This window comes from Blennius ocellaris, assembly GCF_963422515.1.
Source record: "Blennius ocellaris genome assembly, chromosome: 6".
Lineage (NCBI taxonomy): Eukaryota > Metazoa > Chordata > Actinopteri > Blenniiformes > Blenniidae > Blennius > Blennius ocellaris.
The window spans coordinates 6,515,628-6,539,459 of NC_137655.1; the positions used below are offsets into that span (position 1 = coordinate 6,515,628).

At 40.4% G+C, this 23,832-nt stretch overlaps 1 protein-coding gene across 1 annotated transcript in view; it reads right to left on the bottom strand.

Moving 5' to 3' along the window:
• The window catches only part of gulp1a (GULP PTB domain containing engulfment adaptor 1a), a 92,719-nt gene that overhangs the window by 48,547 nt on the left and 20,340 nt on the right, over positions 1–23,832 (bottom strand). The window contains exon 2 of the mRNA XM_080497551.1: positions 2,860–2,945. The gene's annotated coding sequence lies outside the window, so the exon portion shown is untranslated. The remainder of the gene's footprint in view (positions 1–2,859; positions 2,946–23,832) is intronic.

Consider the following 23,832-nt stretch of genomic DNA (forward strand, 5'->3'; position numbering starts at 1 on the left):
TATGTTTTCTTTACTTTTTTCTTTTTTTTTTCTTCTTTTAGAGCTTCAAAAGCGACATGTTTACTATATGTCAGCGTCACCGATCTGGTTGTGAGGCTCATCATTACCATCGGAGCGGGTTTTCAAGTCGGGCGCTTGGCGAAGGCGCCTGGCTCACAACTGGAGCGTGGAGGTGAATTCCAGGGGAAAGGAAACAGCTGACCAAGCACAACTTAATCCGAAGGGGCTGCGGCCGCTTCAGCGAAGTGTTTGGATAAAGATTGTACAGAACTGTCAAGTAGGGGGCCGCCATCTGAAGCGAATTAATGCTTATGCAGCAACCCGGTCAGCAACAAGTATCCCCCCCTGACTTCTCAGTTTCAGCTGCTTTTCAGTGGATTCCACCTCTCTCAGACTCTCCGTGACTCTGTGGGTTTCATATTGTCAACAAGGTCATTTTGGAGGGAAAGAAATGGATTAAACTCGATACTGTGCATGTACACAGTAGCAGATCCTCATTGTGTTTTGAAATGCCTCGGAAAAAAAAGCAGACGTGGAATTCAAATGCGTCTGTAACCGCGGCGACACAGTCGTAAATCTTAAAGAAGGACTTCAGCAGTGCGTTTAGGTTCCAAATTCACCTTAATAATTTACTCCTAATCTACACCTCTGTTTCTGCACGATAACACATCTCCCCCCCCTCCCCCGGCTCCGACTGAAAAATGTGGCCACCGTCATTTACACAAGGCCATATTTTACTGTCAGCGGTTGTTTTAAACACGCCGACCGCATTAGACTTTGAGCAGCTCCATTTCAACATCGAAGGACTTTTCACGAAACGTTCACTCTCGCAGGAGAACACGGGGCACTCGACACGAGCCGAAAGGACCCAAGAAAAGGCCCCAAATTCAATCTACAGGATTAAAGGCCTGTTAAAAGGACACATTTTTGCCTCTTTTAAATCGTTTACAAGGCAATGTGACTGAGAAAGAAATATCAGCAAAAGTGATGACATTTTCTACACTGCCAATCTCAGTCAAGAAAAACATCAAAGGTGTGACTTTACAGACGACTTTATGGCCCACCGTCTCTGCCTTTTTATCACTCCGCCGCGACAGCGCTGCTTAAATAACACTCCTATATTGAAGAAGGAAAGCCTGCTTTGGATCGGACAAACAGCACTGTGAACACAGCCACAAAAGCTAATGAAGCCTGGCTGTAAAATGCTCTGTGATAAGTGATTCTTTTTCTACTTTTCAGCTCTCATTTAACGATTTATTGATCTTTTCGAGTATTGTCGGAATAGCAAATGTAAACACCGTTGCAGGGAATGAGTAATTCCTATAATAAACCTGATACGACACTTACCTGCATCCTGTGTGCACACATCTCTGCATATCCCCCCCCCCATTAAAACTGCAACACGCACACCCGGTGATCAGATGGGACACAATGAGCGACGACAGCTCGTCGTTGTGACGAGGGAGGCAAACAGCCTCAGACAGTGACCGGCAGAGCGAGCGATGGGAGGATTTGTCAATTTAAGTGGAGCTCAAACAAATGCTTAATACGGCCTAAGCTAACCAAACCAAACAGCCGATTGGCTTCCTGTGGACAGGGAGTAGCCATCTGCTTTTTTCCCCCCTGTTAAAACACGTCCTTTCTTTCTCCATATCGTTTGAAGACAATTGAAAGACCTTTGCACGCCACAGCAAATAGCCGTTTTTCTCAAGATGATCGTCCACTCATGATACAGAAGCAGCTGCAAAGAAGACGAGCCTGGAGTCAAATTACAAGTATCACGTGCAATCTCAGTTATCATGCTGCTGCACAAACTGACATAATCTCTCCAAGGATCTCCATGTATGGTAAATCCATCTAGAAGTCTGATGACACTGGAGTCAAATTACATGAAATTGATGCAAAGCTCAGGTTTCAGACTAAAGACATCAGAGTTGACGTTGTGACGTCACAGAAATCCATATATGGTCATCAACTCAACATCAGAAGCCCCTGCTGGTAAGAAGATGAGGCCGGGGTCAAATTACAAGTAGTATATGTTGAGCCCAGGATTCATATTCAGGCATCATCCCATCACAGTTTTGGATTCTTTGGTGGTTATCTGCTTCAGACTGCAGGTTAATGGTGTTAGAAAGTATAGGCTTTTTAGAGTGCTCCACCTTGAAGAAACAAGTGATAAACGAATGTATAGACAATGAAATTAGTTGATTTTTTTTCATACGCAGTTGCTCGAGTGGAGCTGTAAAATTCACAAATAAAAAATATGTGAAAATAAACCAAATAGGCCGTCTTTATTTCTCACATCGACATTGTCCGTGCCACATTTGGCATGCCTTGTAAATGCGGGGGCGAGCATTAGGATGCACTGAAGACCTTGTTTGTAACAAGAAATAAAAAACCCCACACGCGCGCGCGCGCACGCACAGAACTGATTTACAGGAACAACATCATGAAAGCCGATTTGACTGTGATATCTACCAGCACTGTACGGATTTGAAAGATGTGTTCAAGAAGAGGAGGGGAAAGCAGAAATGTCAGCGCTGGGCAGAAAATACATTTTCTAAGAAGATAAACAGCGCGGCATCATAATGTCACCTCAGTTCCTGTCGACTTTGATCACAAAGGACAGAAGCCCCGACGAGAGCGGCAGAATAACGTGTCAGAGCAGCGTTTGTGATTGCCACCATATGCTGTCTTTCTCCTCCCACAGCCACTGGTGGGAAGAATGAAAGTGTGCATTATCGCGATGGAAGAGGAGGAAGAAAGGGAGGGGAATGTGCTTGTTTGAGTATATAATGATAATGATGTATAATTAGGAGTTCGCTGACAGCTCTGGAGATAGCTGATGAGGAGTCTCACCGTCACTGTGGATTGTTGATGTTCAGCCGGCGTTGTTGTGCCTCACTCATCTAAAGGCTGAGGGGGGCTCATTAGTGCTGCATCTTCTGTGGGAAGAAGGAGACGAGAAACACACTCAGGAACTGGGCTTTCAAAGATGAGCAACAGATTCCATTAAGCAATACAAAACAGTTTGAAAAGGTTTTTTTTCCTGTTTGTCTCAACCAAGAGTGTCAAACATATTCACACTAAGTTTAGGACTTTAAAGCAATGAGTTTGTTTTGTAGGCACAGTGCCGCAGAGTACACCGTAACATAGATTTGTCAAAAAGCTGCACAAACATCCGTCTGAAGAGAAACGCTGCTCCAGATGGGATTTCATATCTTTCAGCAGTGTTGCCGTGTTAAACTCAAAATCAACTCTTTTTTTGGATGAAGTGAAATTCAAAAGCAATAAATAATGGACGCTTTTCTTCTTCTTTTTTTTTTTTTTTTTTTTTAGGGGGGGGACCAGGTAGAATTGTTGTTTATGACAATGATAAAATTGTCCATTTTTCCAATTCAGGATTTTCAAAAGCTATTCCAATTACTCAATATTCACAAATCAACTTTTTCCGAATTTGTGGTGTTGCTTATTTTTGTAATGAAGCCACAAACGCAGACACGCACAAAACAATATGCTATAAACATGATCAATGGCAATTATGCGGATATTTGTATGGACAGGCGACCAAGTTGAATTGCTATTACAGGTGACTCTCAACTATGAGCTGAAGAACACCCCCCCCCCAACCCCCCCAACACACACTTCCATGGAGACGGAGTGCTTTTGAAAAGTCTCACCTTGAAAGCCATTTTCCAACAGAAACCAAAAACCCAGCAAATGTTTACCATTTTCACCTGAATACATTGTCATGTAAAACAGAGCCTGTATTCAGAATGTATTATTGTGCTGTAATCTTGTTTGGTTGTGCCGATTTGGTTGGACCCCGGCTGTGAGTCACGACTGCCATCTAACACATAAAGCAATTACTTCAATTATCTGACAGTGTAAATGCAAGAAGCACGAACAGACACGCAAAAAAATGGGCGTATAAAATGAGCAACTACCTATTTGACCACAGCGTGTGACTCGGCTCCTTTCTGCATGTGAAAAAAAGGCTCACTTCCAAGCACCGTGAGCTTCATCTTATGTCCAATAGCATCAAGTATTTTTATTCACAGAAGCGATTCGGTTTATAGCACAGTGTCAGCTGGGAGGTTTGTGAGCTGTCAGTGTTTATTAATGGTTTAAAGAAAGCAAGCAAACACATTGATCAATCATTCCCCCCCCCAAAAAAAATGCGGTGTCAAAAAATAATAAAATCAATGACATGCTACTTTAGCAAATCTGGAATCAAAAAGCATGAGACATCGAAAGCCATTCACCGCAGCACTCTTTTGTCTTTATTAGACCTCCAGCCTGGCCTGTTTCTTTCCCAGACGAATAGATCCTGCCTCACTGGTGCTATACTTTTGAGTCTTTTCCCAGCACATTATCCGAGTTCAAATTAGTACTTTGGGAAAAAAAGGACACACTTAAAGATTAAAGTGTGCTGTCTGCACACTTGATAAATGGGGGCCAAAGTTTTCCATTATGTGCTACCAGGTGCTGTTGCGCCACTATCACGAAAAAAGCGCCTGAGGAATTTGTGGGCAAATGACATTCGGAGACAGATGTAAAGGGCAAAGAGTAGAAGGTGTAGCATTCATTGGAGCTGGGTGACTTCTGTTGAAATACAGCACATCCGGCCACAGCTTTCCTCAGAGGAGCTCTGCATTCATTCTGCGGAAGCTCTCAGAAAAGAAAGTCAAAACTAAAAAGGAAGTGCATGATTTTTCTTAAAGTCAAACCTAAGATGCTGAACCATTTCATTAATAATGTCTCCAAATGAAGTCCTTCCTGTCTATATATTGACAATTCTGTCTCAGTGAAAAAAATAAACAAACAAAAAAAAAAAAAAAATCAGGTGAAATAATCAAATTTTCTCCGTCTCCAGCTGAGGGGTAATGTGAAATGGATTTTCTTTGGAGTTTCTCTCACCGTGCGAAGTGGCTGCCTTTTGGCATCCCACGGCTTATATTAGTCTGAATAATGGAGGTAAATCGGAAAGTAAACAACTGCCCCTCCCGTATGCCCTCCCGCAGTCAGTTCACGCTGCAGAAATGTGTTTTCGCCAGCCAGTGAGCCGAGGCTTCTGATGGAAGCAGGTGGGAATGGATATGGTGAAACATATCGGCAGTTAATTATAAGACTGTTAACTACTCTGGCCCGAGTGGGTCATCACATTGTAAAACCCACAACAAAATCCATAGTTGAGAACTGCAGTGGCCAACAGGTTCAATGTTCTAAAAACGAACATCAAAAAAGAAATACCAAAGCAGCAGGACTATTAAATGAGCCAAAACAAAATGATAAAAGTCACAGTGCAAGTAAAAAAAGTTAAGAACTACTTTGCAAAAGCCACTACAGGAAGACAATCATCCCCAACAGAAGTATAAAAGCTAGAAAAATATCGAGAAATCCACAGGAGAAGTACGCAAGTCAGCAAATGTAAAGAAAAGTCGACAATAATACAAAAGCCAAATTGAAAAGCCACTAAAGCAAATGTGAAAATCACAAAACATGTGAAACATATACAAAAGCCAACGGACAAATATAAAAGACACAAAGCAAATACAAAAGCTGTCAACAATTACAGAAGCTAAAAACAATAAAGAAAAGCAAAGGCACATGAATTCCCTCTGGAATGAATAATTATTTCTATTCTATTCTATTACAATTACAAAATCCCAAAAACAAAAGCCACAAGACAAATACAATAGCTAATAACACGTACAAAAATAGAAAAATTACAAAACGAACACCAAAGTCATAATATAAATTCTGAAACGACTAAACAAATGAAAAAAAATGAGAAGAATGTATGTTTTGATGGGAATGTTTGTTTTCCATTGTGGCAGCATTTGCGTTACGGTTTATTGCTTTGTGGCGACCCTTCAAGACCCAGTTCTTACTTCCATCTTTTGAAACTGACTGTTGAATCAAACATGAATGTGAATATCGATCGAGCCTGCACAGCGACAACAGGCTGGAGTCTCACCTTCAACCTGCGTCTAAGTGATGCAGCACCCGGTTCCTCCACACTGGCTGAGGGCCAATCATCCCCCCCCCCCAAAAAAAAAATTATTAATTTAGACGCGTTGACGAGGAGAGGCTTGAAGTTCCGAAGAGGGGGGAGGGCTACTTGTTATGAACGAGGGAGGTCTACTGGATTAATCCTCTTAGGCGAGTTTTGACAGCTCGGCAGAAAGTTGACTCCAAAACAAACTTGAAGAAACAAGCCTTGATCTCAGATTCCCAGTCAAGTCGAGTTTATTTGAATGAGCCCATATTAAATATGACTCAAAAGGAATCGCAGGCCCCAAAATATGAACTAAGCAAGATGTTTCAAAGCAACAAAAAGTTCCCCGGAGAGGAAAAAAAACAACAACAAAAAAAAAAAGAAATCCACAGTGAAAACTCTCCACGCACTGCCATGGCTGAGGTCTTTGTAATCACAGTTACAATGAAAGCATAATTGTTCCAGATAATTGGATTATATTCCACCACGGGGACTAAAATAAGTCTCATGCTAATGCAGCAAAGACATCGGAGTAGATTACATTTTATAAGGGCCATAGAATCCATCGTTCACAACACCCCAGGGCCTGGTAGCAGTAATTTCTGTGATATGGAAGTAGAAAATCAACTTGTAGAGGATGTGTGTTTCAGTAGTTGAGGTCAGGCTCAGCAGCACCTTACCGCTCATAGTAATTGTTTTCAAGAAGGCAGGGTGGGCCTCCTCTAAGGACATTTAAGAACTTTGAGAGAATATAGCAGCAGGAGAAGAAAAAAAAAAACAATGGGGTCTCCCTATATGACCTGTTTTACCCTTTTCATTGTTGAAAAATACATCTTGATGGAAAGAAAGGTATTTCTTTTTTAAAATACCAAGTAATCCCGCTGCGCCAGAAGTGACTGCGTGAATCGCAGATTGGAAATGTTCAAAATTGGAAGTGATCGCTGAGGAACCATGCGTCCTCTGTGTGTCTAGTATCCAGTGTTGGAAACCAGAGGTTGTTGAAACTGTCGTGAGCTGAGCTGAGAAAGGTGAACTCGATCGCTCAATGCTGCTTGTCAAAACTTCCATAGCTGGTTTTAAATTAGCCTTGTGGCTCGGCTCGTCGTGTCACATTTTCTGTGTGGCTTGGGAAGAGTAGAGTTTGCATGTTCTCCCTAACCCGTCATGAAAAAACAGAACGCCAAGGCTTCTATTTGATTGAATCGTGGGCTGATTTCAGTTTTTATGCCAAAAATATGCAGTTGGGAGGTTGAGGGCTTTGCTACAGGACCCATACATTTTTTTTTTTTTTTTAAACGGTAAATATCTTTAAGGAATAAAAGTTTTCCAAGGATCCTGAGCGCTTTCCTTTCCTCTGAGCTCAACAGAATGAGCCTCCAGATAGGAAAAGCTCCACGACGCACGCAGCAGCACAGATCCAGTTCATAACATGCTGGAAGTGGCAGATAAGAGAGCGGGGACACACAGATAGCACCAGACTGGCTCTGACCCATCCTGCATCCCGAGGGAGGCAGGAGGAGGAGTGGAGGGGCAGACTCTGCATAAACTGGCCAAATGTCAGGCTTTATGTGTGTGTAAGAAAAAAAAAAACACTGAGACTTTGCGACTCGTTCTTGAACAACTCATTGGTCGTGGTTACGTTTGAGCCCTGTCAGCATTAAATCACAATGGAGGAAGCTTGGATGTGTGTCCACTTTAAATAGCACTGCCGTCAAATATCAACTATGCCATGTGCGAAGATGGCAGGCTCAGAATAAAGGGATCAGAGATCGTCTTTGCAATGTACTTTTTCTCCCCAAACAACATATGTTCCTTTGACATTTGTTTGAATATTTTGGCTATAATAATATTTTATTAGCCAGCTTCCATGCATGAACGTGAGATACTCCACCAGCAGCAGTACATTTCAGACCGAGCAAACAGATAATATAATATCTCCAGTTCGTGGGAGAAACTGTCAGCAACTACTTACAAAAATGTATGAAAGGTCCAACTTTGTGAATTTAAACAGATGCGGAGCAGAGTGTGGGATAACATGTGACTACCACTATTTCTGGTGGCAATGAGTAATTTATTTGATGACTTTCAGAAAATGAATGGCTCTTGGACAGCTGCAGGAGCACTCTCCAAGTGAGTGCTGGTCACTGAGCATTAGCATCAGCAGACGAAGTTGCTCTCTGGTCCAAGTTCTCAAAATGGTGGTGTCCTTCGCCCTGATGTTTCACACCGCAGTCAGGATTGTAAAGTCGAACAACATGTAAAGATGTGGACTGCAACACTGTCCAAACACGCAAAAAAAGTTTGAATCTCGGGACACCTGCTCAAACAGTTGCACAATGATCACATTTGAACTCTCACAACATTTGTGCAAAAAACACACCACATTTGCATACCGGATCGATATTTACATGATACTGCACCAAGACTCAAGATATTTGCATGATGATTTTGATGTTTGCACAATTCTCACATGTTACCGACATCTGAATTCCACACTTTTCATTTGCATGACACGACGTTCGCACAAAATATGCAAGATGAAATTAAGAATTCTGGGCATGTTACACGATTTGCGAGGCCCTGCAACTCCTGCGAGGGAAGAAAAAAAAACAAACAAAACAGACCCCTGTGAACGTTTGCAAAATAGTCTGGAGCATCTTTTAGGAAGCCTATTCTCTCTTGTTTTCCCCAGACGCGTGAGACAGACGCTTTATACACTTCAGCATTACCGACCACAGCACCTGTGTTGCATCATCAGTGTTAGATTCACCTTTATATGATACAGATACGGTTTGTCTCAAGATCTGAGAACAGGGAATACACTGCAGCCCTTCACTCCAAAGTTAAACTTCATGATCTGATGTGATAGACAGAGATAGATCTTGATAGATAGATAGACATAGATCACCACAGTGAGTCAGCATGAGAGGCCCTGAATATACGTGCACAGAAGCACAAGCGGGACGCTGACGTTATGCAAAGTTCCAAAAGGTTGCTTGCCCATGTACCTACCTACAACAATTTAATTCCAGTAACAAGTTCTGATGCATGCCGCTAGATTTTTTTTTAATGACATGCCAAGCTGATCGGTAACTATTTGTTTCCACTGGGAGGGGAGGAGACATCAAATATCTCTATTGTACTCGCGTATCACTGTGATTCTCATAGCAATGAGCAAAATACAACACAATGTTCATCTTTTTAAACTCTGGTCATGGAATTATGTTCCAAACACAAACATTCAGAATCATTGCCAATATATAAAAATGATATATCAAAGAGTTTGATATATCAAAATAATAAGGGTGATAAAAGTGAGACAGACTGCCTAAAATTAACTGTTATTTTTGTTTTATTGACGTCCTTCTATGTCTGTTTTGCTGTTATTTGGTCGTGTCTTTTTGTATTGACATCAACCTTGTCCAGTTCTATTTTAATCGGCTTTTCTAGTAAATCAAACATGAGAATATAAACAATATGGACAACTTGTAACTCAAAGGGACACTGTACTGACAAATTACCCCCAAAATGTGTTTGCCAAAATAATCTCGATTGAACCATGGCACAGTAATTATCTAACAACTGTACCGACTTTATCTACTGATGAGCTCATGTGATACGGGGCTGGCTGCTGGATGAGAGTCACAGCCCTGCACGGATAAAGACTGTGTCACTCATCGGCGGCCATGCGAGCGCTTCATCGTAGCGTGTAATTGTGTGCATAAACATGTGCTACTATAAACTAGAACGCTGTTGGCACACGGGGTAATTGTACATCTAAGAACCCAGATGGTCATGGGTGTATACACACAGTTTATGGGTGACGGGGACCCGTGTCCCATATGCGGTTTTGCCAGAAACAAAGAAACGGTTGTCGGCTGGCTGCCATTCGTTTCTCACATATGGTCCACAGTGGCTTCTCTTTAGATTACGCTTTGGACGATGAAGTTGGGTTTAATGATGAGAACACAATGAACATAGTCAGAATGAATTTTTGTGACCATCAGAGAGGTTTTGATGCAAGTTTATCTTCTGTACTTTTTTAATGTTTATCAAGAGGTGATCATGATATTTTCCTCTTCACCGCCACTATTATCTTTATAAAGGAAGGATTTATGTCTAAGCTGTTGCATATTCGATTGTTCAAGTGCAATTATTGAAAAATGTATGAGAAGTTAGGGGGGGAAAAAAGAAGAATGCAAGGTTCTTTTAATACTACAATGTTTTCAAGTGAAAATGCAGAACTTTGGCTGTGTTGTAGGTGCCCGTTTACACTACAACAATACTGACTTACTGAAAGGCAACTTTTGAAATGGAACTTTTAGAAAAGCTCAGACTCCGTCTCCATGGAAACGAGGGGGGATAACACAATTTTTGAACACACTCCTTCTCCCTATAAATGGTGGAAAACTCCAAGTTTCTGAAACACTGCTACTGCGCATTTAAAGGTCGATGGACAATAACAACAATGTTTACCTCCAGAGTCATGATCCTCAGTCCATATTCTCCTGTAGCTTAATGGTTGAGAATCAATGATAATAGCAATCCAATTGCATTGTCTGTCCATACATACATCAGTGAACTCGCCGTTGTTACAGTTTATAGCATATTGTTCTCTGCCTGCGTGCGTGTGTGGTTTTAATACAAAAACAATCAACAGCACCCACTTGTGGCCAAACATAAAAACTATGCCATTTTCAGTGTTTCTGTCATTTCAGTGGAAATGGACGTCGTTTTCAAATCAATGCCATGGAATCCTTTACGAAACAAAATCACAAAAACGATGCACGTTGACTTGAAATTTGTAAATGGGGTCTCAATAAAATCAATATTATATATGTGCCACTAAGACAAGGGAAATTCATTTATACTATTTTCTTCTCTGGACTGTTTTTCTTTTTGTTTTGTTTTTTTACCGTTAAGCGGACAATTGTGTACTTTAAAAAGTTTCAAACTTATTCAGCTATCATTCTAGTTTGAGAGCCATAACTAGCTACTTTAATTATTTTTGCAAGCATAAAAAAAGCCCTTATGTCCAAATAAAACAAATCAAGCTAGATTACAAATCTGAAGCAATTGATGCAGCTTTTTTGCTAACTGAATTGTAGTGTGTTCATTACCTCAGAAACATTCCATCAGGACCCTTTATTGAGCCACGAGTAAAAAAAAAGAATAAAAAAAAAGCATTTTATTAATTAAACAAATGCTATTTGTGCTTCCTGAACAGCATTTTTGGTTAATTCAAACAAATTAGAGCAGATATATCATTCCAAATTGTTGCAAAATACAATTTCAGGGAAATAGGCCATAATACTGCAGTTTGTTGACAACAATAATCACAAAAAATGGTGGTCGGATCCTGACAGGACTAATATAAAATACAGTTTGTTATAATAAACATGAAGTAATAAAAAAAAAAAAGCAGGAATAGACTGTAGTGTATTCTGTATTGTGTATCTCAGAGGACAACAAAACTTGCCAGCGCAACACTCCAGAGCAAACATCGCAGCAGCAACATCCAACTGCATCTTTTTGTTGCTGTGCTGGAGTAGAAACAAAACCTACTGCAGCTTTTGATGCACAACCTGACCCAGTTAAAACACCAACTGATATTCCATGTCGGGGCCCAGTCAAGCTACATTGAACTGCATTTCCATGGAGGAATAAATCAGCCTCTTCCCTCCACCCACCCACCCACCCAGCAAGCACGCAGCCAGACCGTGAGCTGACAAGCTCATGCGGCATGGGGATTTGTATTATTGATAAAACATTAGCGGTCCACCTCCTCGATTTGGTTTAAATATAGAAGCACTCCACATGCTTCGCCAGGCTAAACAAGCACGACACACATTTATGTTTTCCTCTGATTTCAGTCCTTTGAACTGACATCGAGTAGATAGACCATGAAGTGTAACTTTACTCGTGTTAAAACGGGTTTAACAGACACTACTTTCAGAAGAAATTGGTGTAAAACAGAGTTAAAAAATGACCAAACATCAGTAGATGAGTGTATGAGTGAAGATACTTCAGCCAACTGTTAAATTCACCAAATTCATGCTGCTGCTGAGGTGAATCGGCCTCCAAAACCACCAACATCACCATTTAAATGACAGCACCTGATTATATAGAATGTTGTTGCAAATATTGAGAACACAATGAATCATGCCCGAGCCGTTCCAAATGAAACATTGGCAATGTCAGAACCTATCCGAATGGCAATCCGACGACTGGAAACACATGGATTATTGAAACATCAACACAGTCGTCACTCCTCATATCGGGTTTTTTTTGTCTTTCCCCAAAGACATTTAAGCTGAAGGGACACAATTCTGATACAGGAAGAGATATCCATTTTCGTGCTTGACATGCTCCCCTTAAAAAAACACTTCCGGGATGTGTTGCAAGTATGGCAGGTGCACTGGAAGTAATTCATTACTGAACTTTAATAAAGTATTTCTATTCTTTGAAGGAGACATGATCCAACAATTCATCAAACTGTAAGTTTAATTCAAGTTTTCCCCGTGACAATGAAGTGCTTATACATTATATACAGAGAAAATAATGAGAAACAACAATAACAGCAATAAGGAGTAGAAGAAAGAATCTTTACCCTAATACAGAAGGCTTCAGATAGACGGGAAATAAACAAGGCTCTGAAATACATCACCGCCTACACCTGGGGCGTCAAAAACATTTTAGTTGACGGGCTGCATACAGCGCAATTTCATCTCGAGTGAGACGGATCGGTAAAAAAGTGGCATAATAACCTTTACATTTACATTCAAAAGTTATACTTTGTTGTGCTGCAGAGTATATGTTTTGAAAAACACTACATGGACTTGGAAAAGTCTATAATTTTCCAAATTGAAGTAATGACTACAACAAAACTCACTGTAATCTCCACAAGAAGGCAATTTTATTTATATATTTTGGTGCCAAATACAGTGAAATGTCATAAATAAAACTTAAATAACTGTTGCATTTTGCATCCTTTTGTGGTCATGTTCAGTGTTCTGTACGCTACTTTTACGAAGACTGTCTTAAAAAAGTTGATGGTTTTGTAGGTGATTGGAGCTTCTACAGCCAACCGTTAGGAACAGGTTCCATTCAGTAAAGGATTTTTAAGTCCATTGTGACATTCCGCTTGAGTGAAGCCAGCGATACAGTCAGCTTGACATTTTATCAACTTTTGCCTGGGCACTTTTCATCAATCAACACAAGAGACGCTGATTTCTCAGTGGTGCGATTATCATGAAGGAGGTTCTATCAACGGAAAATTACACTCGCTGATTGGTTAGGCCATTGACGACGATGCCAAACCATGTAAAAGTCGCCAACCTGAACACAAAGTCCAACCGAGAAGACAAAGTGCAGCCAGCTTCCTTGTCAGGGAAGAGACATTCGTTCCGCTACCTGGAACGGACCAGACAGGACGTCAACAAACATAGTCAAAATAGCCATGACATTTCTACGGCGAGACAAATTCCTCATCAAGCTGCAAGAATATGCATTCATCTCAAGTGCCTTTGATTACTGCAATTAACTCAGAATACCATTAATTTCAATTCCTCTGAAAACACCGACGAGGGTAGTTGCACCGACATCCAGGAGTTGTAGAATCGATTGGCAAATTTGATGCATTGTCCAAAAAGGCCTTGATGGCCTTGCTTCAGAGTCGTGGGGTCTTTGGAAAGGATTCCACTATCCCATACTTTCTTTGGGCTAACGAGAAAAGCCTATGATATTGACATGACATGATTTCAGTTGTCTGTGTCCTCTACAGAGTCAATATGTACCGCCCTCACTGTGTGCTTCAAAAAGACACTTCAAGCAAAGCAACACCGTGAGCTACTTTCTTTTACCTACTTCCCATTTCATTTTGTTTTGCTTTCAACTTCTTTTTTATTTTTTTTTTATTGAATTTGGGTGATTGAATTAACACATAAAAGCACCGTCTATGTTTGTCTTTCCTCTTCTGCGAGGCTGTATTCCCTGGAGAGACACAGTCGTGTGCATGAGTAAAGTTTTCCACACAAACTCCTACCTCTGAGTTATCGCATTCTTCTCTTCTAAATGGACAAAAAAAAAAAAAGATAAACTATTTTTTTTCCCTGTTAGTCTAAGTCTATTCTCTCACGTGTCTCTCGAGACCAAGTTGCCAATTGAGCACCGCGGGGGTTCCATTGTGGACGTTCGTGCATCCTGACTGTGCAAGTAGTACCTTAAAAATACTCTCAGCTCAGCTCAGGAGGATTCCTGTGACGCTCCTCTGCTTGCCTTCAGTCACATGTGTCTTTTATGTGTTTCTCTTAGTGAATTATTGCTTCTAATAGGGAAAAGTAATATAAAAACTTTATATGGACTAGAAAGTCGGTGAGAAGCAAGCTGACATCTCCATACAGTACAAAGTTTTCCGACGCAAGTTTGTCATACTTTATGCTTCCGAATATGAAAAATGCTCATTTTTGAAGTCAATCTAAAGAAATGGGGCCAAATGGGTGTATTTGTGGACATCGGGATGAGGCGACAGCTTCCACACAAAATCCATCGATGCACAACTCCACATGAATCCACTGAAATTTCTTGATGTGAGGCAACAGGTATAGTTGACATACACCGGAGTAACTCTACGTGGTAAAGTAGTGATGCACCGATATAAGTATCTGGTATCAGGTCCAATACTGCACGGAATACTCTGAAAACTTCTTCTATACAACCCAGCAAGCACTACAAGTAGACAAACACTACTTGGGCTGTGAGGCTGTGTGGAGATGGTTTGTAGCAACGCACAGCCTTCGCATATGGTGTGTGAATTAAGCTTTATGGCAATTAATAACTACTCACATTGGTGCTCGGAATCTGCAAGTAGCTGAAGGTTAGTACTCGTACTTGAACTCGTACTTTAAAGAAGTATTATCAGTTACTCAATTTTAAAGTTTTGTTGAATTGTCACATAAAATCTTCACCGTTACCGGTTTCACCCAGGCTCCAGCCCTCAAGGTTAGTGTCTGTAATACGAGGACAATCAAGGATAATAAGATAATCAAGGATAATACTTCAATGGAACAGAACAGTACTGTCCACCCTGAACATGTCAACTATCTGCACAGAGTCTGACAGACCTAAGTGTACCACATAATCTAATGAAGTAATCAAAAGTGCATAACTGCCTCTATATCTCTCCAGCAGAATGAGTTTAAGGAGTTTAATAGACTACCCGTCGTTGCAGACAACCACCCCTCCCCCCCCCCCCCCCCCCCCCCATTAAGGTAGTCTCAGCAATCAGGCATGATGAGACGCATAGATGGATAATAAAGCATGGAATTGACAATATGAAGGCAATCCACAGTTATCACTATGATCACAAATGCAGGTCACAAGCTTTTGCCAAATAGATCAACCTCATCCCTAAATCATAGGACACAAAATCATGTGGTCTAAAAAAACAAAGATTTAACTGTGGACATAAATGAAAAGACAGCCAAGCTGGATTGATACTACGGTTACTCTCCATTATCTCCATTAACCAACGACTAGCAGTTAGTAGAAACTAAGCTGAAACTAACTTCTAGACTAAGCTGTGATAAAGGTTAATGAAGATTACTCTGTGCTCAAGGTACATTTTTTCTTTTTTTTGTTTACTTTATAAAACAAATTTTAAAAAATTTGAACAAAACAAATAAATAAATAAAACAATTAAATAAATAAATAAATAAGTAAGTAAATAAGTAAGTAAATAAATAAGTAAATGAACTAAGCCTGGAGGAAAGAACTAATGGTGATAGAAAAAAGTATCACGAACAGTATTTTTTTAAATTTTGCTTCATGAACCGAAATATAGGTAAGGTATTGGAATTATTGGAAGGTTAAATTTTCAACGAGGCAACAATGTCAAATGCACCAACAAGAAAGCACAGGAGTGACTTAAAACAGGAAGTGAATTCCTCAGCCAAAGTCCAGACCTCAACCCAACAGAGCGTCCTTGGAGGTATGTGAAAGTGTGGCCATGAACCCAAAATCCTCGTCCCAACTTAGTTTGACTTGAGTGAATCTGAAAAGTCGACACGAAACTTCCGGAAGAACAGAGTTTGTAGAACTGTTGAGTTTTCCTGCCTGACATACCCAGCAAGTCTGAATACATAGGCAAATTGATACACCATGCTCTTGCTTATAATACATTTTTAACACTCCAAGAAATCTGATTCTGCTTTGTCCCTGGATGCTATGGGTAGACTGATGAGAAGAACATGGACCGTGTCTGAAACATAAGAAAATGTGGAAAACTTGAAAAAAGGTCCTGAAAACTTTCCATATGCACTGTAATCTTATTATTTTGCAAAGAAAAAGGAAAAGACTTGAAGTGTTCCCAAATAAGGGAAACTCAAAGAAACGCTCAGCTGGTGATCCACTTATAAAAACTCTCACATGCCATTTAAGGTCAGCTGGCTGCATCAGTCAGTGGCCTATTAGGAATAAACCAGTTAAAAACGTCTATTATGTTACCTTCAACAATTCTAAAAGATGAGCTCTTTCAACTCTGCTCTGGGACGCTTGTCAAGGAAGTGGAAAATATCCTTCGGTGACTTGAATCAGCAGTGTCACAGAGAGGGTAAGCTGCAGTTTTAACACCCTTGCATTACTCACTCAGAAAAAAGTTTATAGTTATTGCTTGAGCTTAAAGTAGAAGTAAAAACTGTTTTGTTTTTAAATTCTAGGGAATGTGACCTTTACAATCCGTTGACCTTTGTAGACAAAGGACTTTTTGAACATGTTCCCCGACAGGTTGAAGCTTCGTTCACCGATTGGGAACATATTTGAGTAGCTTTGCCATTTTCTACAACAAAGTCTCTTTCTGAAGAGAGTTATTCTAAAAATAAAACAACAAAGGTGCAAACCAAACTCACACGACATGTTCTAAAAGCATTCACGCACACGGCAGGATTTAACACTAAATTTTGTAGGAAGTTTGGAACAACCAAACATAACCCTTTGTTTTACTTGATACCCATTAAAGTAACTATCAGTTTCCCAAAGGTTTATTTTTAAGTGGTCGTCTGCATCGTGAATCTTGAAATCTTAGTAATTACACTTCTGCTTGAAAACTGATCGTAAGCTAAGTCATTACCAAGTGTCTGAAGATTTAAACAGCACTTTTATGAGTGGCAGTATCTCATTCCACCTGGAGGCCATTGTGTCTTTGTTTAAAATGGGCAGTTTTTTATGTCTATTATTTATTTTGTGACAACACATTTGTCATATTTTATGACTTGTTTGTGACTGATAAGGAAACCAATGACTGGTTTACTTTTAGAACGACGGTTATTTATAGACAATGACAAAACATGATACGTCTTCTGCACCTCCAGCTGCAGTTTCTCGAACATGGTGCAGTGTTTTTTGGGTTGTTGTTTTTTTTTAAATCCAGGTTTGACAGAAAACTTCTGTGATGGCTAAATATACACTCCACTGTTGGGTGAAATCATAGCTGTGTTGTATTAAACTAAGAATGAGGAGACTTTTACTTTACTGGTGTACTTTGTTGTGGGGGAGAGTATAAATGATTAAAATATTGATATTGCTGCAAACCCAAACAATCAATACCCCAAATGACAATAATCTCAACATAAAGCCAATGTTCATGAAAATTCCTGGAGCAAAATACAGTGAAATATCCTGAAAATATCTATATTCATTATGTTTAAAAACAATGTTTTCTTTGAAATTTTTAAAAATTGCTTGGTGATTCGGTCTGATTGGAGCCTCTTGCACATTTGCAAAGACTTACCCACGGGCTTAAATCTGAAAAGATTTCAAAGAGAAGAACTGGCAACATCAGCACCCAATATAATACGATTTATCAAAGGTGTAGATTCACGAGTTGTAACTCCTGAGCCCAAGTGTGGCCACTTTGGAAACAGAGTTTCTGAATCAGGGGTACCTTCATAAGGTTTTCGTCTTGTCAGCCACTAACAAAGCAGTGACCGTTGTTTACCACGTGTCCATTTACACTGAGCACCTATAAAGAGGTCCTATATGATACCCTTAAAATAATTGAAAGCTAGATTCCTGCACATTCGAGGAAAATTAGGAAAGGTGCAACAGCATTTCGGACAAATTATCTTGACCCAATCAGATTTGAACATGATCCATGTACAGTTGCATTTTGTTTCAAAATGTAAAGGGTGGGATTGTGTTTGTGGCTTGGATAAATGGTAACTAGATTACATCTATAAAATGCTTTTTGGGAGCAGTTTGGTGTTCAGTGTCTTGCTCAAGGACACTGACATATGGAGAGAGAGAGAGAGAGATGGGGAATGAAACTTGCAACCTTCTGATTGTAAGACGACCGCCGAGCTACATCTGCCTTCGATATACTCGAAGATTATGTTTTTGTGCCGCCGTTTTTTGCTCTACTCTCTCATGAAGACATCACACTTATCACAAACCTGTGAGCAATAGCATTTGGATGAAAAAGGATGGGGAAAAAAATAGAATACACTGACTCAGGCTGTGAGTAACAAGTTCCTCTCTGCTTTATGCCCCTGTGCAATAAAGGGGCTGGCTACGGATGACAACCTTTCTGAGGGAATTAGCTTCATGTGTTAACATGATTCATGCTGCATGGGTCCAAGAGTCACATGATTGGTTCCTGTAAATATTTGCATGCAGTCTGTTTGGTGGACTCATGGAGAGTACTCCACTGGAGTACAATCCACTCACAGAGAGCAAGACCAATCTCATGGAAGCTTCGAAGTCCAATTCATGTATGGGCCACTGGCCAAAACAATCTGCCGTGGGGCCATCCTTCTCCGTCAGTGTACGGAGTAGCTGTGACAGGAAATGGCCTTGAGGGGGAACTAAGCAAGCAAAACACATCTTCAGAATTCTTCCAGCTCATCTTGATTTAGCAGTTCAAATCTGAGGTCAGGATGCCTCAGTTCTCACACTGAGCTCAACCTCCCCACTGGGTTGGATAAAGACCCTCAGGAGCATCCAGGCTCAAGTGGGGTTTCTTTTTACCCCCCCAATATTGAACAAGTTACTCAACTGCAATACTTGTTTGGACTTCAATGTATATTGTAACTTGAGCAAACTTTAGCAGGACTCAACTAACCACATGGACTCATGAGGATATATGGTGTTTTATCACCCGCTAGACAACCTTGTGACAGTTTGTCAAAAAGCAAATATCTGACATCGTAGATGCATGAAACAAAACACAGAAACGCATTCTGTGCCCTTGTGTAAAACACAACCTCCCGGCTGGGCTTTTCATGCGAGCAGCTGTTTGAACATGCCTATCAGTCGGTGTCGTCGCACTACAAGCACCAACAATAGTGACAGTGTGTTGCTGCTGTTTGAACAATGTTGCAGAAAGAATCCAGAATAAATAGATCTCAAAAAAAGGGAAAGACTTAAGGCAGCAATTCTGAAAGTGTGATGCAGCCATCAACTTGGGGGGGGGGGGGGGGGGGGGGGGACTTCAAGCTTTTACGCCCCATTTACATGACAACATTTCAAGTCAGAGTACATCTTTTGTGTGTTTTCATTTCAGGAAGGTTTTGCATTTACTTGGCAACATTTTAACACCAATGTTCATTTACATTCATACCAGGCCAGTAGCTGGCGCTGTTGGGTTGGGGGGGGGGGGGGGTTCACATTAAATCACACACACACGTGCACATAGTATACACATTAAACATTAACAATAGTATAATATAGTATAATACACGTATAATATAAATTATTTGTGATCAATAAGCCATGTATGTGCTTTATTGTTTTCTACTGAAATGATTCCACAACAGATTCCCTGCTGGCTGCTCTGCTCGCGGACTGCAAACGGTTGAGTGGATATCTTGAATGCAGGCATGTCTCAACACGATGCGGAGTAATGAGACACGCCTCCAATCAGGGAAATCCAGTCCACAGTTTGCAGCCAGCAAGCAGGCAACCATAGCGGGACAGTGGCTGACTAACATCGTATCAGGAATCATTGCAAACAAACAAGGTAAACTTCCACCAGACAAAGTGAAGGATAAAGGGATTACCAAGAAGTTGCTCGACTTTGTAGCCCGATTGAAAGCTTGCAGCCAAGACATAGTTTGCCATCCGGGAGATATTTATCAGACTGTGCTGCCTGAACTTCACAACCGGGTATCAACCAAGTTATCTGAAGAGTTAAGTGTTCCAGCCCTGAGCTTTAATACAGATATTTGGACTTCAGATATCGGCCCAATGTCAGTGCTGAAGCGTCACTGTGCACTCGGTTGACTTCAATCAAGCATCCATTACAGAGATGTTAAATCATCTCTGGAAAAAGTGCCAGTCATTCTAAGGCACAATTGAAAGTAACGTGAAGGTTCTGATGGAAGGCTTGTCGGTTCCTGGTTCTTGGCCTGTTTTGTTCACGCGCTGCGGCTCATTGTGCACGAGGGGCGAATGTCACAACGCGGTGTTAGTGACGCATTAAGAAACCGCTGGAAGATCACACTTTCACAAAGCACGCAGTCTCGCTTGGAGGACCTGCCGAATGAAATGCAACATGCGTGAACCGTGACTCGTCATGTTCAAATAAGGTGGGATAGCTTCTTCGACATTAAGAGTCTTCTGAAAGTCCATCGACCTCTTGGTGCGTCTGCTGCTGACCACACCGCTGTCAGCCAACCAGCGGGATTGGCTGGAGAAAAAAAACCCAGTGATGGTGCTGAAACCCTTTCAGCTCAGTGACCTCCTCTGCAGCCGACGTAATCCGAGCCGTCACTGTTTTAAAACGCCTGCTGGCCGAGGAGAACAGTAGTGACAGCAGCATCAAAACAATGAAAAGCACACTCCTCCAAGCTGTCAGCAGACGACTCAGCAGTATCGAAGGTGAACCCGTCTGTGCCGTTGCCACTCTGCGTCAGCTTAAATAGCAAATCTTCAACTGTTCTTGATTTGTGCTGCTGAGATACATACTGTTTTATAGATAGTGTGAATGTTTACAGTTACTGCACTTTTCTATTATTTCAAATATTTGATATTCAAAAACCTCGATTTGTTGCTGCGACAAGAGCCTGTATATTTAATTTGTGCTGATCAGCTGAAGCAGCTCTTTGTATTGTATTTTGAGAGGCTTGCTTCTATCTGTCTTCAATATAATAAATATTGATAGCCGATCTGAGACCCTTACAGTTGCATATTTATTTTCAGCATATTTTTCCTGTTAACAGGAGTTGTTTTTCTAGCGTACTCAAGTTGCATTTTGGGACGTAAATGTATCCATTGTTACGTTTCATAATGATATTAAAAATATTAAAGCAAACAGAGCTCTAGTATCGACATACTATTTGTATCAGAACAATTTCCCTGAGGTCCCCTACCAGGGATCAATAAACTTCCATCCATCCATCCATCTGCAAAAATCGGGATCAAATCAGAAGTGAATCAGTATGGATCGGTGCATACTTCCTTAAATGTTCAAATGCTCCTTGCTTTCGTTTTAAACACAAGAGCTCTTGATATCATGCTTGAGGGCTTTGGTAATGTTTTGGTGAATGACATTTTTGAATTTGCTATTAACAAACTCAAAAAATGTCAACTCATAAAATAGACTGACAACTGAGTTTTCAGCAAAGCTCCGACATCCAAGCATTTATTTACTCAGTCAAAGGTTAAATTGGAAAATTTAAGGAGTGTAAATTGAACTGTCACCATGAAAGCAAAAACGTGAGTAATGCAGAGGGGACACTGACATGTTGGTTTTGCTTACGAAGCTGCAATGTTGACAAGAACAGTTTTTGGGTTTTTTTTAATCAAACTCCATCTATGCATGGCTTGAGCTTGAGATATCCCACAAAATAGTTTGTCTTTCTCTGGTGGAAACAGTGTTTGGTGCATTCAGCAGCTAGTACAACTACAGAAAAAGGACATTTTAAGGATGTGTCCTGTCTCCACGAGAGTCTCGATTAAAAAAACACATTTCAGGGAGGGAAAAAAAAAACTATTTTACATGTTTCAAGTGAAAACGCATCGTTTTTGTGTTTTCATTTCGGAAAAGTTTGGGGTTTGCGCAGCAATATTTTTTAAATGATGTCTGTTTACACAGTTGCAGTGTGCATGCATTGCTAGACCACAGATGCCCCAACAAAATGTTTCCGCTTTCACTTGCAAACCGAACCTGAACTCATGGGTTAATAAAAAAAAAAATCCAGATTATGAAGAAGATAGAATAGTTTACAGAAACGAACAGGATGCATTTAGAAAGACACTTGTTTTAGAAAGGTAAACATATTATTTAGCAAGGGCGATAAACTCGCTGATGTTGCAAGAAATTCACCATTGATTACAAACACAAGAGCGCGGCATACTTTTTTTGTATGAGGCTAACTTAATACTGGTGTTTTTGGACACAATGCACTTCAGTGCGATATCAATAACAAATACAACCCTTTGCACATAAATTAGAAAAGTTTCACTGCAGAATAAGTATCAGGTCAATACGCTTCACTGGCCAGTTTGGTTGGTTACCATCTAATTTACCGAGGTCCTGATCGATCAGCTGAATGGAGTATGGAGTATTTTATAGATCACCATTCATCCCAAAAAAGAAAGAGCAAAAAATTAAAAAGAAAAAACTCTCACTTGAAGCTTCTGGGAAAAGCAAAGCAATCACTCATCTTTCTAAAAAAGGCCCAATGTTTTGCTTCAAATTCTGCCATCAAAATTTAACTGCTTGAGATGCTTTCTGACAAAAGAGTTTGACAGCTCATAATGAAAATGGATTTGTAAAGTTTGAATCGGGTCTCGTGGAGGAAGGTTCATCAAAGATGAATGTTCAGGGCTATGGAACAAGCTTACTTCCTCTCTTTGACATCTTCTACCCAATTGAAATCAAATCACAACTCTATTGTTTGGATACTCGGCCAGAAAACATGCTTCAATCAATGAAAGTACACACTGGAATAGAAACTTATTTCCAGAATTTTATGGAACTGATGTTGGGATGGAGCCAAGAACAACATTCGTGTGACGTGAATCTAAATAAGATGTACTTCAAGCCATTATGCGAAGAAACAAATCAGAGTAACAAATATGACAAGGCCATCTGTGCAAACAAACACAATAATCTGGCCAAGATCAAAGTCATTATTTTGAGGTGGATCCATCGGGAGACTTCTCCGACAGCAACTCATCATTTGATTAGTAAATAAAAGGTTTGGGACCACATTAAAATCAATATCGCATATTTCAGGCTGTCTCGGCGTCTGTGAAGTATATCAGAGTTTCATTTCCTGAAACTATTGAATTGGTGAGGAGATTAAAGACAAGCGCGGCAGCACTTTGAATGACACCAGGGAATACAAGCAGCAGAAAAAGAAGTGTTGCGGTGGAGTTGTGCAACGTTGCCCTTAACTAGATTGTGTATTGAGTATGAAGCACCTCAGAGGTGCAGAGGTTTGAAGCACTTGTGACTTGGATGGTTTTCATAATTTCTTTCCAACTTTATTTGTTGTGGGAACTAATTTGGTAATATCCCCAAGAAGGAACAAAAAAAAAAAAAAGAAACAATCTAACAATCAATTCAGTGCCAATAAACTATTGGATCACCAGTGAGCACAATCATAGTTCCTGGCTGGAATTCTTCATTTTGATGGTATAATTCAGGCCTTGCTTACGCGACAACTTTTGAAAGTGAAAACTGAAAAATCTTCATTGAAACGCTCCAACTCCATATCTGTGCAGACGGTGGAAGTGCAGCAACTACCCTAGCACCCTCTGGCCAAAGTAAAGACTTCTTGAATAGCAAGTAGATGGACAATAACAACAATGTTTGCCTCCAGAGTGTCATG